Here is a 575-nt window from a genome sequence, read left to right on the forward strand (position 1 = left end):
CCGGACGTGCTTCTTCTATCCACTCTGTCTCCCGCATAATCTGCATCACAAAACCCTACTGCACAAAAGTCATCAGATTTAGGATACCACAATCCATAATCACAAGTTCCCTTAATATATCTAATGATGCGCTTAACAGCTGTGAGATGGGATTCTTTTGGGTGAGATTGAAATCTTGAACATACACCCACACTTTGAACAATATCCGGTCTAGAGGAGGTAAGGTACATGAGTGAACCTATCATTCCTCTATACCTTGTTTCATCCACATCTTGGCCATCGTCATCTTTTTCAAGTTTTGTATTAGGATGCATTGGAGTGCCCATTGTTTTGGAATTTTCTAGGCCAAACTTTTTAATAAGTTCTTTTGCATATTTTCCTTGGTAAATAAAAGTACCACTCGGAGTTTGTTTAATTTGGAGGCCAAGAAAGAAAGTAAGCTCTCCCATTAAACTCATTTCAAACTCACTAGTCATGAGTTTTCCAAACTCTTCACACAAGGAAATGTTGGCCGATCCAAATACAATGTCATCAACATAAACTTGAACAAGGAGTATATCATCATTAGATGCTTT

This window comes from Arachis ipaensis, chromosome B10, assembly GCF_000816755.2.
Source record: "Arachis ipaensis cultivar K30076 chromosome B10, Araip1.1, whole genome shotgun sequence".
Lineage (NCBI taxonomy): Eukaryota > Viridiplantae > Streptophyta > Magnoliopsida > Fabales > Fabaceae > Arachis > Arachis ipaensis.